Source organism: Tamandua tetradactyla, chromosome X (genome assembly GCF_023851605.1).
Source record: "Tamandua tetradactyla isolate mTamTet1 chromosome X, mTamTet1.pri, whole genome shotgun sequence".
Lineage (NCBI taxonomy): Eukaryota > Metazoa > Chordata > Mammalia > Pilosa > Myrmecophagidae > Tamandua > Tamandua tetradactyla.
This window is the reverse complement of record NC_135353.1, coordinates 135,412,996-135,429,178: the sequence shown is the minus strand read 5'-3', so window position 1 is coordinate 135,429,178 and position 16,183 is coordinate 135,412,996. Positions and strand designations below refer to the sequence as shown.

At 39.7% G+C, this 16,183-nt stretch overlaps 1 pseudogene; it reads left to right on the top strand.

Annotated features, from left to right (window-relative positions):
* Positions 1-9,503: 9,503 nt before the first annotated feature.
* Positions 9,504-10,317, top strand: LOC143670510 (ferritin heavy chain pseudogene; annotated as a pseudogene).
* The last annotated feature ends 5,866 nt before the right edge of the window (positions 10,318-16,183 follow it).

Here is a 16,183-nt window from a genome sequence, read left to right as displayed (position 1 = left end):
GGAAAAGGAGGAGAAAAACTAATGGAAGAAATTATCACTGAAAATTTCCCAACTCTTATGAAAGACCTAAAATTACAGATCCAAGAAGTGCAGCGCACCCCAAAGAGATTAGACCCAAATAGGCGTTCTCCAAGACACTTACTAGTTAGAATGTCAGAGGTCAAAGAGAAAGAGAGGATCTTGAAAGCAGCGAGAGAAAAACAATCCATCACATACAAGGGAAACCCAATAAGACTATGTGTAGATTTCTCAGCAGAAACCATGGAAGCTAGAAGACAGTGGGATGATATATTTAAATTACTAAAAGAGAAAAACTGCCAACCAAGACTCCTATATCCAGCAAAATTATCCTTCAAAAATGAGGGAGAAACTAAAACATTCTCAGACAAAAAGTCACTGAGAGAATTTGTGACCAAGAGACCAGCTCTGCAAGAAATACTAAAGGCAGCACTAGAGTCAGATACAAAAAGACAGAAGAGAGAGGTATGGAGAAGAGTGTAGAAAGAAGGAAAATCAGATATGATATATATAATACAAAAGGTAAAATGTTAGAGGAAAATATTATCCAAACAGTAATAACACTAAATGTCAATGGACTGAATTCCCCAATCAAAAGACATAGATTGGCAGAATGGATTAAAAAACAGGATCCTTCTATATGCTGTCTACAGGAAACACATCTTAGACCCAAAGATAAACATAGGTTGAAAGTGAAAGGTTGGGAAAAGATATTTCATGCAAATAACAACCAGAAAAGAGCAGGAGTGGCTACACTAATATCCAACAAATTAGACTTCAAATGTAAAACAGTTAAAAGAGACAAAGAAGGACACTATATACTAATAAAAGGAACAATTAAACAAGAAGACATAACAATCATAACTATTTACGCACCGAACCAGAATGCCCCAAAATACGTGAGGAATAAACTGCAAACACTGAAAAGGGAAATAGACTCATATACCATAATAGTTGGAGACTTCAATTCACCACTCTCATCAATGGACAGAACATCTAGACAGAGGATCAAAAAAGAAATAGAGAATCTGAATATTACTATAAATGAGCTAGACTTAACAGATATTTATAGGACATTACATCCCAGAACAGCAGGATACACCTTTTTCTCAAGTGCTCATGGATCGTTCTTAAAGATAGACCATATGCTGGGTCACAAAGCAAGTCTTAACAAATTTAAAAAGATTGAAATCACACACAACACTTTCTCGGATCATAAAGGAATGAAGTTGGAAATCAATAATAGGCGGAGTGCCAGAAAATTCACAAATACGTGGAGGCTCAACAACACACTCCTAAACAACGAGTGGGTCAAAGAAGAAATTGCTAGAGAAATTAACAAATACCTCGAGGCGAATGAAAATGAAAACACAACATATCAAAACTTATGGGATGCAGCAAAGGCAGTGCTAAGAGGGAAATTTATTGCCCTAAATGCCTATATCAGAAAAGAAGAAAAGGCAAAAATGCAGGAATTAACTGTCCACTTGGAAGAACTGGAGAAAGAACAGCAAACTAATCCCAAAGCAAGCAAAAGGAAAGAAATAACAAAGATTAGAGCAGAAATAAATGAAATTGAAAACATGAAAACAATAGAGAAAATCAATAAGGCCAGAAGTTGGTTCTATGAGAAAATCAATAAGATTGATGGGCCCTTAGCAAGATTGACAAAAAGAAGAAGAGAGAGGATGCAAATAAATAAGATCAGAAATGGAAGAGGAGACATAACTACTGACCTCACAGAAATAAAGGAGGTAATAACAGGATACTATGAACAACTTTACGCTAATAAATACAACAATTTAGAGGAATTGGACGGGTTCCTGGAAAGACATGAACAACCAACTTTGACTCAAGAAGACATAGATGACCTCAACAAACCAATCACAAGTAAAGAAATTGAATTAGTCATTAAAAAGCTTCCTAAAAAGAAAAGCCCAGGACCAGACGGCTTCACATCTGAATTCTATCAAACATTCCAGAAAGAATTAGTACCAACTCTCCTCAAACTCTTCAAAAAAATCGAAGCGGAGGCAAAACTACCTAATTCATTCTATGAAGCCAACATCACCCTCATACCAAAACCAGGCAAAGATATTACAAAAACAGAAAACTACAGGCCAATCTCTCTAATGAATATAGATGTAAAAATCCTCAATAAAATTCTAGCAAATCGTATCCAACAACACATTAAAAGAATTATACATCATGACCAAGTAGGATTCATCCCAGGTATGCAAGGATGGTTCAACATAAGAAAATCAATTAATGTAATACACCATATCAACAAATCCAAGCAGAAAAATCACATGATCATCTCAATTGATGCAGAGAAGGCATTTGACAAGATTCAACATCCTTTCCTGTTGAAAACACTTCAAAGGATAGGAATACAAGGGAACTTCCTTAAAATGATAGAGGGAATATATGAAAAACCCACAGCTAATATCATCCTCAATGGGGAAAAATTGAAAACTTTCCCCCTAAGATCAGGAATAAGACAAGGATGTCCACTATCACCACTATTATTCAACATTGTGTTGGAGGTTCTAGCCAGAGCAATTAGACAAGAAAAAGAAATACAAGGCATCAAAATTGGAAAGGAAGAAGTAAAACTATCACTGTTTGCAGACAATATGATACTATACGTCGAAAACCCGGAAAAATCCACAACAAAACTACTAGAGCTAATAAATGAGTACAGCAAAGTAGCAGGTTACAAGATCAACATTCAAAAATCTGTAGCATTTCTATACACTAGCAATGAACAAGCGGAGGGGGAAATCAAGAAACGAATCCCATTTACAATTGCAACTAAAAGAATAAAATACCTAGGAATAAATATAACTAAAGAGACAAAAAACCTATATAAAGAAAACTACAAAAAACTGCTAAAAGAAATCACAGAAGACCTAAATAGATGGAAGGGCATACCGTGTTCATGGATTGGAAGACTAAATATAGTTAAGATGTCAATCCTACCTAAATTGATCTACAGATTCAATGCAATACCAATCAAAATCCCAACAACTTATTTTTCAGAAATAGAAAAACCAATAAGCAAATTTATCTGGAAGGGCAGGGTGCCCCGAATTGCTAAAAACATCTTGAGGAAAAAAAACGAAGCTGGAGGTCTTGCACTGCCTGACTTTAGGGCATATTATGAAGCCACAGTGGTCAAAACAGCATGGTATTGGCAGAAAGATAGATATATCAACCAATGGAATCGAATAGAGTGCTCAGATATAGACCCTCTCATCTATGGACATTTGATCTTTGATAAGGCAGTCAAGCCAACTCACCTGGGACAGAACAGTCTCTTCAATAAATGGTGCCTAGAAAACTGGATATCCATATGCAAAAGAATGAAAGAAGACCCATATCTCACACCCTACACAAAAGTTAACTCAAAATGGATCAAAGATCTAAACATTAGGTCTAAGACCATAAAACAGTTAGAGGAAAATGTAGGGAGATATCTTATGAATCTTACAATTGGAGGCAGTTTTATGGACCTTAAACCTAAAGCAAGAGCACTGAAGAAGGAAATAAATAAATGGGAACTCCTCAAAATTAAACACTTTTGTGCATCAAAGAACTTCATCAAGAAAGTAGAAAGACAGCCTACACAATGGGAAACAATATTTGGAAACGACATATCAGATAAAGGTCTAGTATCCAGAATTTATAAAGAGATTGTTCAACTCAACAACAAAAAGACAGCCAACCCAATTACAAAATGGGAAAAAGACTTGAATAGACACCTCTCAGAGGAGGAAATACAAATGGCCAAAAGGCACATGAAGAGATGCTCAATGTCCCTGGCCATTAGAGAAATGCAAATCAAAACCACAATGAGATATCATCTCACACCCACCAGAATGGCCATTATCAACAAAACAGAAAATGACAAGTGCTGGAGAGGATGTGGAGAAACAGGCACACTTATCCACTGTTGGTGGGAATGTCAAATGTTGCAACCACTGTGGAAGGCAGGTTCCTCAAAAAACTGAATATAGAATTGCCATAGGACCCAGCAATACCATTGCTAGGTATGTACTCAAAGGACTTAAGGGCAAAGACACAAACGGACATTTGCACACCAATGTTTATAGCAGCATTATTTACAATTGCAAAGAGATGGAAACAGCCAAAATGTCCATCAACAGACGAGTGGCTAAACAAACTGTGGTATATACATACAATGGAATATTATGCAGCTTTAAGACAGGATAAACTTATGAAGCATGTAATAACATGGATGGACCTAGACAACATTATGCTGAGTGAGTCTAGCCAAAAACTAAAAGACAAATACTGTATGGTCCCAATGATGTGAATCGACATTCGAGAATAAACTTGGAATATGTCATTGGTAACAGAGTTCAGCAGGAGTTAGAAACAGGGTAAGATAATGGGTAATTGGAGCTGATGGGATACAGACTGTGCAACAGGACTAGATACAAAAACTCAAAAATGGACAGCACAATAATACCTAATTGTAAAGTAATCATGTTAAAACACTGAATGAAGCTGCATCCGAGCTATAGGTTTTTGTTTTGTTTTGTTTTGTTCTTACTATTATTATTTTTATTTTTTTTCTCTATATTAACATTCTATATCTTTTTCGGTTGTGTTGCTAGTTCTTCTAAACCGATGCAAATGTACTAAGAAAAGATGATCATGCATCTGTGTGATGATGCTAAGAATTACTGATTGCATATGTAGAATGGTATGATTTCTAAATGTTGGGTTAATTTCTTTTTTTCCGTTAATTAATAAAAAAAAATGGGCTGAGGAGCATATACTTGGGGAATGCATTACAAGTTCCATCAGGAAGATAAAGGAATTAACATGGATTTTATTTCATTATCACTGTCTATAAAACTTAATCAACTAACCATTATTGAGTTTCCACCATGTTCATAGGACTATGTAGGGTATTATTTAGGCCTAGGAACAGAAAGGTGTGTTTGTGAGTGTGTGTGTGTATAAAATAATCTCTAACCTCTTGGATTTTACTGTCTCCCTGACATGACACAGTTAAATTAGTCAATTATATTGAGCTATTGAATTAGTCAATTATAAAATAAGACTGCATGCAATTAAATAAAACAATAAGTGGCAGTGGTACTAAGTGCTATAGGGATTTAGGGGAGAAAGAATTGAGAAAAGATAGCAATATGTGAGGAGTACTTTTAGAGAAATAAGTATTTATATTGCAAAGAATGGGTAAATTTGATTTGGCAAAGAGCAATAAATAGGAGTCATACTGTACAACATGGGCCAAGGCTCAAATATGGAATAGTCTATTATATTTAGAAAACACTGACCTGGGAAGACTCTGATCTGCATTTAGCTGAATGTTGGTCTTGGGACCTAGAGGAAAATATGAGTTTGTATTAGATTATCTCAGCCCAGAAAAAAAAAATAGCCTTGGTGCTAAAAGGCTTCCCTAGCACCTGATAGAACTTCTAATATCAGTAGAGATTAAAATATTGTAGTGTTTGTTTATAATTTTATATCTACTTCTACTTTCTTCTTATTTGTGTCAATGATTGCATTTTAGTTTTAAAAGGAGAGCAAATAAAAATGAAGAAAACATGCATATCTATATCATTAAGTGGGCACTTTACTTACTCACTTGCTCATAATATGTTTTTATTAATATCGTGCCCCATTTCCCAGTAGCGTTTGGTTTATTTGCTTAACTTACCAGGCAACTTTTAGGAGATTGAATCAAAACATGTGTTAATTCAAGGGAGTAGATAATTAATGGGAATGTTTTCTGTCAGGGTGTAATACAACAGAAAAGTGCTGGAGTAGTAAAACAAACCAAAAATCCCTCATAAATTTTGGTTAAAAATCTGGATTCAAATCCCAACTCTGCTGGGGAGTTCATGCTTAATGGGTCAAGAGTTCTATTTGGGGTGATGGAAAAGTTTTGGCGATGAATGGTAGTAATGATAGCATATTTTGATTTTAAATAATACTACTGAATTTTATACTTGAAAATGATTACAATGGGAAATTTTGTGTATGTATGTTACCACAATAAAAAATTTCAATCCTAAAAAAAATTGTTTTGAAACCCTGCCCTCGACTGGAGCCAGCCAGAATGCATTAGAGCTTCTCTACCTCTGATCCTCTGATCACTGGCTAGAAGGAACTTTCTCTGGAAGGTACAATCCATGGCCCAGTCCTGGATACTCCACCCCCTGAGTGTCTGTGGGTTCCAACACTCCTTACCGGGAATCATGGAGCACAAAAGTACTGATAAGGGAATCCTTCGTCTTGGCTTTAAAAGCTCAGATTTCTTCCTTCTTCTTGGGTTTAATTTTACTCAAATCATGCATCGTAGCCTGTCAACTTCCCATGTGGGTCAATTAAATCCCCACCCCTCAAATCTCTGCAGACTACCTTCCCTGCCTGGAAACTCTCATCAGTCCTCTGGTTCTCAGCTGGGTATGGTTCCCTAAGCGTCCTTATTGGTCACCCCTGCCTCTCTGTCCTCCCCAGGGTGCACCTGGCCAGCCCCAGCTCCACACTGGCTGCAGGGTTCAGCCACTGAGGTTCCTCCTGTGGCCTTGTCTTTGGTTATCATTGGTCCCCTGCTTCCCCAGAGTCTCCCTGCCTCCTTCTCCTCAGAGATGCTGTTATTCACAGTACATCTCCAAGTTAGCAAATTCTATGCCTTTAGGTACTGTTAAGGGTTGAATTGTGTCCCCCAAAAAGACATGTTCAAGTCCTAACTCCTGCTCCTATAAATCTGACTTTATTTGGAAATAGAATCTTTGAAGATGTTATTAGTTAAGATATGGCCAAACTGGATGAGGGAGGGCCCTAATCCAATATGACTGGTGTCCTTATAAGAAAGGGAAAGTTGGACACAAGTAGATCGACAGGGATAATTTCATGTGACAGATGAGACAGAGAACTCCGTGGATGCCAGCAAGTCACCACCAGAAGCCAGGAGAGAGACATAAAACAGATTTCCCCTGCAGACTTCAGAGGAAATATGGCCCTGCTGAAACCTTGCTTTCCAACTTCTAGCCTCCACAATTGGGCAACAATACATTTCTGTTGTTTTAAGTCATCCGGTTTGTGGCACTTTGCTATGGCAGGCCTAGGAAACTAAAACATGTATCAAGTAATTTTCTGAAATCATATCTCTGGTGAGCATCCCATTAAAAGGCTTAATTTACTTAGCCTGCGGGATTTAGTTCTGTTCCTGGTACAGTGGGGAGAGGAATGTGGAGTATAAAAGGATAATTAAAGGAATAAAGTGAAATATCGACTCTCATAGAAATACAAAATGAATATGCGTCAAAGATTTATTTAACTCATTAATATATGAGGAAACCAGTAAGACGTTAATCGATTCAAAGGAGAATTGAAAGAACCACACCCATGGTGAAATGAATGTAATGCTACCAGACTCGATCCATTTGCATTTCTGCAGACAGCACTCAATTGCATCATTATTAGTTTTCTACAATTTACGAAGTTGTAAAATAGCTCAAAGACAATGAAAGGTAGAGATAACCCAGAAGGGTGCTTTAGAAAGGACACTCAATGAACTTTTTTTTTTCTTGCCAATTTTAAAGTCTTTCACAATTTTTCCTGATAGGAGGAATGCTTCTCCTCTATCCTGTGTGGGAGCTCAATCTAGTGTAGCTAGCTCAAGCACTGTTTGGGGGTGAGAACAGGCATTTCTGATTGTAGTAGGCCAAAATATAATTCAAACCTTGGTATCAGACGGATGGAAATCCATCCCATCCTCACAGTCTGGAATACTTAATATTTTTAAGATGTCAATACATTCCCAAATGATCTACAGAGATTCAACACAATCCTTATCAAAATTCTAGCTGGCTTTTTTTCAGAAATTGATAAACTGATCCTAAAATTCATACAGAAGTACAATGGACCCCAAATTGCCAAAAGAACCTTGAAAAAGAACAAAGTTGGAGGACTCTCACTTCCCTATTTCAAAACTTACTATAAAGTATGATAATCAAGACAGTGTGTTACTAGCATAATCTAGACATATGGCTCAATGGAATCGAATTGAGGGTCCAAAAATAAACATAAACATTTATGTTCAATCAGTTTGTCAATAAGGGTGCCAAGAGCATTCAATGGAGAAAGAGCAGTCTCTTTGATAAATGGTGCAAAGAAACTGGATAGCCACATGCATAAGAATGAAGTTGGACCCTTACCTCACATATTATACAAAAGTTAACTTAAAATAGATGGGAGTCCTAAGTGTTAGAGCTATAGGCATAAATCTTTATGACCATGGATTAGGCGATGGTTTCTTAGATATGACACCAACAGCACAAACAACAAAAGAAACAAAATCCACAAATCAGACTCCATCAAAGTTAAAAATGTTTTATGCTTCAAAGGATGCTATCAAGAAAGTGAAAAGACAGCTCAAAGAATGGGAGTACATTTCCCCAAATCATATATCTGATATAGGAACTTGTATCTACAATATATACAGAACTCTGACAACTTAACAATAAAAAGACAAGCAACTTGAAAAACAGGCAAAGGGCTTGAATGGACATTCATCCAAAGAAGTTATACCAACGGTCAATAAACACATGAAAAGATGCTCAACAACACTAGTCATTAGGGAAATGCAAACTCAAACCACAAGATCCCACTTTACATCCACTAGGATGGCTAAAATGAAAAAGACAGCAACAAATGTTGGAACCCTCATAGATTGTTGGTGGGAATGTAAAATGGTGCGGCCACTTTGGAAAACAGTATGAGAATTCCTCTAAGAGTGAAACACAGAGTTAGCATATGGCCCAGCAATTCCATTCCTAGGTACATGAACATGAGAACTGAAAACAAATGTACACAAAAACATATACATAATGTTGGTAGCAGCATCTTTTATCATAGCCACAAAGTGGAAATAATCCAAATGCCCATCAACTAATGATGGATAACTAAAATGTGGTCTATCCATACGATGGAATATTATTCAGCAATAAAAAGGCTGAACCTTAAAAACATTGCTAAGGGAAAGAAGCTGGACTCAAAGGCTACATATTAAATGATTCCATATATATGAAATGTCAAGAACAGGAAAATGCATAGGAATAGAAAGTAGATTTAGCGTTGTCAGTGGTTAGGGTAATTTGGGGGAGGAGTGGAGGGGGTGTGAATGGGGAGTGACTGCTAATGGGTACGCGTTTCTTTTGGGTATGATGAAATTAGACCATGGTGATGGCCATTCAACTCCCTGAATATACTATAAACCAGTGCAATGTCTATGTTAAATGGGCGAATTGTACAGTATAAGAATTATAACTCAATGGAGTCGTTTAAAAAAAAAAAAGTTTCGAGATGCTCAGCGCAGAGTCGCAGGGTCTCCAGCATAACCAGGCTCTGTTGGAATGCGGCGCTCGCGCCCCCGTGCCGGCTGTTCTGAGTCCGCCCTCCCGGTAACTGCCAGTCCGCAAACACCCTCGTCCTCCAGCGCCCCTCCACCTCCCCACCGCAGCTCGTCTTCGGCCAGCCCTCTGCACCTACCACCCTGGACCCGCTCCGAGGCCCCCGCACCCAACGCCGCTGTAACCACCGGCTCCGCCGCAGACCCAACACCGCCGCCGCCGCTGGGTCCCGGGTCATGACGATGGCATCGCCCATGGAGGTGCACCAGAGCTACCACCCCGACTGCGAGGCGGCCATCAACCGCCAGGTCAACATGGAGCGCCACGCCTCCTACGTCCACATGACCGTGGCCTACTACTTCGTCCACGACGACGTGTCCCTGCGCCACTACGCTGAGCACTTCCTGCGCCTGTCCCACGAGGAGATGGGGCATGCCCACAAGCTGATGAGGCTGCAGAAGGAGCGTGGGGGCCACATCCTGCTTCACGACATCGAGACGCCCGAGCGCAACTGGGAGAGCGGCCTGCAGGCCCTGGAGTACGCCTTCCACCTGGAGCAGAGCGTGAACCAGGCGCTCCTGGAGCTGCACCACCTGGCCACCGACAAGAGCGACGCCCACCTGTGCGACTTCCTGGAGGCTCACCCCCTGAACGAGCAGGTCAAGTCCATCGAGGAGCTGGGCGACTATGGGACCAACTTGCGCAGAATGGGGGCCCCCCAAGATGGCGTGGTGGAGCACCTCTTTGACAAGCTCACCCTGGGCCACAGTGACGAGGAGAACTGAGCCTTAGGACGCCTTCCCACAGCTGCAGCACCCCACATGCAAAGTGCCTGGCCTGATCGTACGCTTTAAGTCTTTCTCTTTCCACTGTACCATTTCTTCCAATAAAGTGATTTGGTACCAAAATAAAATAAAGGTCTCCAGGTGATTTCTGTGTGCAAAAGGCTTAGCTTTTAAGAACGGGGCAAATTCCCATGCAGATGAAAACTGGAGTCTCCACCCATATGTGCCACAATCTTATGCATCTCAGTTTCCTCAATGACACAGGAATAATTTATCCCAGGGGACCCCGGGAAACTCACAATTAATCTTTCCTTTATATATGGGTGGGGTGGGGCCTGGGTAAAAGGATAAAAGCATGGCCTGGAATTCGTGGTGGTGGTTACCTCTGGGAAGAAGTGAAGGGAATGGGTCTAGGCACGGATTCAAATAAAGGGGGGGTCCAAATTGTATCTGAAAACTTTCAGTTTATTTACATATGCAAGTGCTAATGTTGATTCTGAGGAGCAAGGTGGGGCCCTAGAAAGCAGCACAGCAGAGTGCCTCTGTGATAAGCTCACCCTTGGCGGCAGTGACAAGGAGAACTGAGAGCCATAGGCTGGTTTCCCAACAGCCGCGGGGGATGACAAACTGAAATAACAGTGGTGCTTTGCAAGTCCAACTCCTTTGATTCACATCATTGTGTTTATTTTTACAGGCATCTCAGGTGGCCCAAAGGGCAAGCATTAGGACCAGGTCTTTAGCAGTGAGCAAAAGGGAGGCCACACCGGTAAGAAGTTGTAGATCCACGGACGTGGATCTTCTGATGCCACATTCCATTCTCTTAGTGTGATCCCACTGGGATAGCAATGCGTTAAGCATGACTATGTGGGCAGACTGGGACCCTAGCCAGATAACCAGCTCCAGAAGGGAGGGAAATCCCCAACACCCTTAAAGACAGCCCAGATCACTGTAGGCTCGGTTCTAATTACAAGTGTGTCTCCCAGCCTAGGCAGGGGGTGGCTTCTAATCCTCAGCCCAAATCCTTCCCATTTGAAAGAAGCCTTTGGAATTAGCAACCAACTGTATAAGTGGAAGCAGGGCACCTCACAGGAAGGCAGTCGCCCCCTGTAACACCTGCATCTCTATTTAGGCTCTCCCCCTCTCCCTGCAACACCTCTTCCCACCCCACACACCCCACCTCCAGGCAGCAATGCCATACTCTGAGTTGGCACTATACACCTAGTTAGATCACAGGGCTGAAAATTCCCAGGGTGCTCCAGAGACTACACCATCCACCAGGTGTCTTCACTGGGACTTCTCTTCAGGTACAATGGGTGAAGCGGGTAGCTGCAGAACACATGCTCTCTGTCTGCAAATCTAGCTCATCCCAAGGCCAGAGAACAGAGAACCCCTGAGTTACAACCATGCACAGCGCACTGTAATGTATCTACTGAAGCACTGCCTGTTGTACTTTCTTCCCTGGGATCTCAAGCTGACTCCAATCCGGTTCTATCTTGGCCGCTGGGTCCCCTCTTAATCCCATCTTCCCTTTTCCTGTGATTCACAGGGATTTCCCAGGATACTGCCAAAAAAGATGTCTACTTAGACTGACATCCTTTTATTTTGCCTGGAGAAGGACTTTCCTCACCTGCGAGTCTCTAAGAGCACTTCCTTGTAGTGTCACATTTCACAGCTTTTCTTTAAGAACCCCTGGCAGGCTCTCTCTCTCAGCCAACACAACAAGCAAACTCACTGCCCTCCCCCTGTCTACCTGGGACATGACGCCCAGGGGTGTGGACCTTCCTGGCAACGTGGGACAGAAATCCCAGAATGAGCTGGGACTTAGTGCCAAGGGATTGAGAAAACCTTCTCAACCAAAAGGGAAAAAGAGAAATGAGAAGAAATAGAGTGTCAATACTGAGAGATTCCAAACAGAGTCGAGAGGTTATCCTGGAGGTTATTCTTATGCATTAAATAGATATCACCTTTCTAGTCAAGGTATAATGGAGAGGATGGAGGGAAGTGCCTGAAAATGTAGAGCTGTGTTCCAGTAGCCATGTTTCTTGAAGATGATTATATAATGATACAGCTTTCGCAATGTGACTGTGTGATTGTGAAAACCTTGTGTCGGATGCTCCTTTTATCTACCTTATTGACAGACGAGTAAAACATATGGATTAAAAATAAATAAATAATGGGGGAACAAATGTTAAAATAAATTTAGTAGATTGAAATGCTAAGTGATCAATGAAAGGGAGGGTTGAGGGGTATGGTATGCATGAATTTTTTCTGTTTTCTTTTTATTTCTTTTTCTCAATTGATGCAAATGTTCTAAGAAATGATCATGATGATGAATATAGGAAAAAAAAAAAAAAGAACCCCTGCCAGGGAAGCCTAGGAACAGTGGCAGCTCTTTTGTTTTCTTCTTTCTTGTTCTTCTACAAGAAAATATTCTAAATCTCCTTCTTTTGATTCATATTAGGGGTTCAAGAACAGGCTTTCCAATTTGGGAGGCAGGGATAGAAGGAGGTAAAACCAAATATTTAGATGGATAAAATTTGCCCCACTTGCACTTTCCAATGTCTTGACTTTGCTCATCATTCCCAGTCTCCTCATTTTCCCACCATTCCCCTCCACAAACCCTTCAAAAGGGGTGAGCAGACTTCTTATAGGTGTCCTCAGCCTTCGTTTGTGTCCTTATCTTCACAGGCTTCCCAACTCCTTGATAACCTGACCTTCGGTACTTGGGAGTGAGCTATGACTTGGTCTTCCAACACTGGAAAACACCAACCCAAGATGCACGGCTTGATAATTGTCAGCCATTGACCGTGCTCTGTTGCTTGGGGGAATAACGTCTGACACAGTGGCTGTTGCTATGGGTAACAGAGTCTCAGGCAACGATAATATCAGGACAGTCTAAGAGAAACTGGCAAAATTGAGAGATAACTTCATCTCAGGCTCAAGCACGGATTCAAATTAACTCTTTTGAAGAATTTACCTCTGGGGAAAAAAAAGATCCTCACTCTATCACAAAGGGAAATTTCTTAATAGATGGTTGTCACTGACAACTTGTACTTCATTTTCCAGAAAAAGGAATAGTATGGTTTTTTTTTCATCAGAAATGTGTGACAAGCAGTACCAAGCCCCCATTAATTTCTCCTGAATCTTTTCTACTCTTGAAATTTGTTCTACATTTCTGATTTTTAAATTCTCCTTTAATTGTTTTTCATTCACCAGCAATTCCAGTTTCTTCTCACAAGCCTAAGAGACTAATGAAGTATTTGGCTGAGAAATGCACTATCAGTTGTTGTGGAAGTGATATTAGGATTCAAGTTTTAAGATTAAAAAAAAAGATTATTACAAACCATTTTTTTCCAGCCTTGATTTTAGTTTCAGAGGGCTATCGATGGAGAATTTGCTTAAGAAAGCTGAAATGTTCAGTGGTAGAATACACGCCTTCCATGTGGTAGATCTGGGTTCAATTCCCAGACCATGCACCCAAAAAATAAAAGAAAGATGAAGTGAAGGGTGACGTAAGAGTAATTATATTGGAAAAGTATTGGGACACCTCCAAAGTAAAGAAGAAATTTCCACTTTGATCCACTAGTGACAGAGCCATAGATGTAGAGTAAGGTACGGTGAGAAAGGACTGTAATAATGGGTAGGATATTTTTAAGACTTATGCTTCAGTTTGGATTGGGTTTGGTTAAAAGTAGCAAAGACCAAAAAAGCAGTGACTATAAAAAGAGAGGAAGTTTTCTCGCCCTCATGTAATAAAAAGTATGGAGGAGAACAGTTCAAGCTGTTGGGGAAGCGCCTTCTATCACAGTTCACTGATTTTAGGAGGCATGTGTTTTTTTCACATTTTAACATATCTTACATTTGCTGTTGGCCATAGCTGTCATTGCTTGAGCATGCATATCAAAATTCAGCAGAGATTTTTGGTTTTTCTCTGTTTGGTTGATTTTTCTGTTTTTGTTTTTGTCACTGGCTTGGAAATCTGAGAGACAATAGAGGAGTACCCTTAAGAAATGCTGCAATAGCCAACACTCTGGATGGCACAGAGGACAATATAAAGAGATATCAACTATTCTGAGTTCAAAAGTGATTTAGAAGCATGGAAATCTGAATCTGAAGGAGTTTTAGCAATACCTTAATTTATTTAATGCATAGTTTCCTTTTTGGATGCATGCACATGAGTGATTTAATGCCCCCAATTTTTTTTCTACGTCTAATTAAATGTAAAAGAGATCTTTTGATAAGTATAAAATGAAAAAGTCTAACAAAAACCTAAGGACTAAAAAAACAATAGATCCAATTTTAATTGATAGCGTTCTTTTCTTTCTTTGCAGTACATAAAATGATGGCGCATCTTAAAATTGACATGCTTGATTTGATCAAATATATCATTTTGCTGTTCCATTAAACAGTCCTAAGGTTGTCTCATGATGCAATATGCTGCCAGAATTGCAGCCATCACATTGACTTGCGAGGAAGGACGAAGAGGGAAGAAGAGGAAAAGGCATTGCTTCTCCTTTAAGGGGACTTCTTGGAACTTTAATACAAAACTTCCACCTACTTGTCATTGGCTAGAATTAGTCGCGTGGCTCACCTACCTGTAAAGGGGTTTGGGAAACAGTTTTTCTGTAGACAGCAAGTTGCCTAACTGAACTGTCAGGGTTTGTTTCCTGAGAAATAAGGGGAGAAAGGATTTGAAGAGCCAACTAGGATAGTTTGACATGTCACAATAAGAGAAAAAAGAAGAGAAAACTGTAAAATATATATATATATATATATATATATACATATATATATATATATACATATATATATATACATATATATATACATATATATATATATATATATACATATATATACATATATATATATATATATATGAGAAATGACCATTCTCTTATAGGATGGTCTGAATCTTTTCATTTTTTTTCCTAAAAAGCCATCTGTTACAGGAGGAAAAAAAACTGGAGGGGGGAGAGAAAGAAGGAATCAAAGATATTCATTTAAGAAAGCATTGAGATTATGCATATTGCTAGGCAACAAGAAGGCAAAAAAGCATACGGCCTACAATAATGATGATAATTATGGTAAATATAAATACAACAGTCAGAGTGTGTACAAAGGACGTTGGTTGTATAGGGAAGAATTGGTCAATTTTTGACCGAAGAAGATTTAACGGGAAAGACAAAATGTGAACTGGGCCTTGTAAAAGTAGTGAAAGTTCAAAGGCATGCCAGGTACAGAAAACAGCAAGTAAAAAAGGCACAGACTGTTTGAAAGAACCTCACAGAAAGATATGTGTGAAAAAGTGGTGGGTGTTGAGTCTAAAAAACAAAGATGGAACCGCACTACAAAAAGATTGCCAAACCAAGGAGTTGTAAATGAACCGTGGCATGGATTTTTAAGCCACTGAATGACAAATTCAAATCTGTACCTCCAAACAGTGGTTCAGATTGGCGATCTGGAGAACAGCCTGTACGGAGGAGAAATTGAGGCGGGGGGACCTATTAGGAGGCTACTGCATTAGGAGACAAGGGCCTGAGCCAAGCTGTAGCAGTGACAATGGAGAAGAGTTGTTGTATTGGTTTGTGTTCCCTCAAAAGCAGACTTTGAGGCAAGAATTTGAGTGTAAGTAGTACACAGTGTTGTTGCCAGCTAATGTACTCACCTTCTTCTACCGTTTGTAACACTCCCCCACCAATTTTCCTGAGGTCAACTCACAAATATATTCTTTTCACTCTATGTCATAATGGGAAACTACCTGGATGCTTTTGTAGACTTCAAGTGCATTATCAGGCAAGATATCCTAGAAGTCAAGAGAAGGCTCACAGATCACACTAAGATGCTCGAATCACACTGTTTACTGAATGACTGAAAACAGTGTGAAGAAAGGAGAGAGAGAGAGTGGATGCTAACAGAAAGGAAGGACCATGCAGTCTGAATCCCATATCATGCAATGTTCAC